Here is a 3266-nt window from a genome sequence, read left to right on the forward strand (position 1 = left end):
GAAATGTGAGGAAGAATTGTTGGTGATGCGTGACCTGGGGCCACAGTGAGGTGCAGCCCAGGAACCTGGAAAGATTACCCTCCAAGTGTTTCTATGAAACAAACACTTAATATATCAGAGCAAAGATATATGATTACCTTACAGAGGCAGAATGCCTCCCAGGCTAAAATTGAAGGGAATGTATTCATGTGGCAAAGGGAAAAAATGTCTTAATCTGAAAGCTGATTGGTCAATAATAGGGCCAGTCAAAGGGGACTGAAGATGGGCTCTCCATCTCCAGCTTTCTCCAGAAGACTGGGTGTCCTGAACCATGAGCTCAAGGTCCTGGCCTGTACAGTGCAGGTATCTCACAGCAGATGTTCAGGTCAGGCAGTAAGCTTCTGACTCTATATCCATCAAGCAATCTTCTGGTGAGCATTGCCCTGTCTGGATCTACCCATGCAGAGGGACAGTTTTGCTATAAGTGAATAAATTGGCGCTGTGGATTCTTAACATCAGACTTGGGAGCTGGATTGGTGTGAGTATGTCTCTGAGCCCAGTTACCTCTGGATGCGCTGACCACTGAATTTCCAACCTGAGTATCCATGATCCAGACTCCTGGTAACCACACGAAGGCTCTCCTTCTCTGTGCGAACTTGTCAGAGGCTAGTTGGCTTTTCCCAGGAAGTATTGCTTTATCTTTTTCAAACTACAGTATGCATTCAACATAACCATAAGGGGAAGTCAAGGGCTTTGTCACTGCAGTTAGTGTTAATAATGTTGTTGTTATCACCATAGAAATACTTGGGAAGGAGATTTAAAACTTGCCTCTGAATTTGAACTTCTTTCCAAAGTCTTCCAAGTACTAAAAAATGAGTCTCTACAATAGGACTTTTCCACTTACAGCAAAACAAAAGACAAGTCCCTCTGCAAAAACCATCTCATCTGCTAGTTTTTAAGTAGGAATGTGTTAAGACTAAGTTTAAAAAACAATAAAATTAATATGCATGCCATAAATTGTAATGAAATTTGAGCTTTGAGCAGATGCAAGAATGATCTCTGGTACCATAGATCAACAAATCTATCAATGGTTTAAATCTTTTCTAAAGTTCTTTTCCTTCTTTCATGTAATTTGATACTCATAACAACCCAGTGGGGTAGTAGATAAGTGAATATTATTATATTATTCCCAACTGAAAGTTGAAGAAACTAAGAGATAGGAGTTTATAGGGCCTCCCCATATGGGACATCAAGTGGCTGGTTAGTGGAAGAGAAAAAAAGAAGCTTAAGCCTCACCTCGATTCCTTGGGTGTGTCCCCCCACTGCACCGCGCTGTTTGCTCATGTTCACTTTGGCTGTTGATAATAATCACAGCTGCAGAAGTGATTGCAGAACAATCTCCACAGATAGTAACAATGAAGATTGTTCCATAATCCACTCATTTCTTGTCTATAGGTAGTTGTAGCCTAAGAAACCTCTAGCTCAAATAATCATTCAGATTAGTTCATGGGACTGTCCTCAACTGACATGATCACCCTGATCCTTTATTATGCATTGTTTCTCCACAGATTGTGATGAAATCAACTCTAAATAATCAGGCCCATATTTCTAGGTCTTTTCAAGATTTTTAGCCGGGGATGAAAGTCTATTTCTTGTCGTGGAAAAGTTTGATTCCCATAGAGGCATCAAATCTGTAATTCTGGTCTTTTCATTATAGCCTTAGATAAAAAAAAAAAAAAAAAAAAAAAAAATCACCTTATCCCTTCCAACACAACTCTCAAAATGGCTATTTATTCTTTTATAAACCCTTTTTTACTTCGCTGTAGTTTCCTTCTGAGACTTCCTGCTTTTCACTGATTCCATTCTGGTCAGTTGAAAATGCTAAAACATTTTTCTTTTTCAGCAGATCTGTTCTCTTCAAATTCCTCTGCTGCCTTTCGAAAGCACATTTAAACTTTGTGGGATTTTTTTTTTCTTTAAGATTCCTATCAAACTGAATTTTTAAACCAATCAAAATGAATAATAACTATAATACAAATTTTCAATTTTCAGCAATAAATAATTCTGGCAATCAGAAGGAAAAAAAGATTAAACTAATGAGTGCATTTCCATACTATGCTGAGAAGAATAACTGTAGGAAATTATTAGAGTCTCTTCTGTGTGTTAGCATAGAACCTGACGTTCTGCTCTGTTCCTGCCCCCCCACCCCCGCCCCCCAACAAAGGGTGTGAATTATCTAGTCAGAAATTTCTATAAAGGTAAATGTCAGCCAGGTAGTATAAATAGAGTAAGAAAGGGAGCCGGGGGGAGGGGGGGTGGGGAGAGAGAGAGAGAGAGAGAGGGAAAGATGGGGATGACTGGAGAAAGAGAAAGCAGTGCTTAACACAAGTTTGTGTTACGCAAATTCTCTGACATGATACTGCCTAGGAGAAGGATCTGGCAGGATTTTTCTACATCCATAGAAGCAAGGAGATCTGACACTTTCCAGCTTCTTTAGAACAACATGTGATGGCTCTGGCTCCTACAGTTCCTATGTTTGCCCCAAGGAATAGGAACTGATGTATAAGGAACAACCACAGTTCACTGGAGACTCGTTTGTAATCAAATTAAAAACCTGAATTTTCATTCTTCTCCCATTTTAGAAATGCACCACTTATTGAACAAAATGACCAAGGCACTCCACAGTGCATTGTAAGTATTTCTATAGGCCTTCGTGAAGGATATTGCCTCTGGAGACAAACATGGTGTTTTCTATAAATACAGCTCAGGTCAAAACTTGTTAATCTTTTTTAAAAAAAAATTTTGGTTGTGTTGGGTCTTTGTTGCTGCGTGCAGGCTTTCTCTAGTTGTGGCGAGCAGGGGCTACTCTTCGTTGCGGTGCGTGGGCTTCTCTTGTTGCGGAGCACGGGCTCTAGGTGCACGGGTTTCAGTAGTTGCAGCGCATGAGCTCAGTAGTTGCAGCGCGCGGGCTCTAGGGCACCTGGGCTTCTGTAGTTGTGGCTCGCGGGCTTAGTTGCTCTGTGGCATGTGGGATCTTCCTGGACCAGGGATCAAACCTGTGTCCCCTGCACTGGCAGGCAGATTCTTAACCACTGTGCCACCAGGGAAGTCCCAAGACCTGTCAATTTTGATTCACTGATATTTCAAGCTGTGTTACCAGAAGTCCGGGGCAGGTGGGGGATGACTGAGCAAACACCAGTCAATCCTGAACCCACAAGGTATATTGAACTTGATATTCAAATACTCATGATAGAAGATATTTGTCATGTCGGTCTCCCATCAGCAGG

The sequence above is a fragment of the Lipotes vexillifer genome, unplaced genomic scaffold (genome assembly GCF_000442215.2).
Source record: "Lipotes vexillifer unplaced genomic scaffold, Lipotes_vexillifer_v1.1 scaffold1873, whole genome shotgun sequence".
Classification (NCBI taxonomy): domain Eukaryota; kingdom Metazoa; phylum Chordata; class Mammalia; order Artiodactyla; family Lipotidae; genus Lipotes; species Lipotes vexillifer.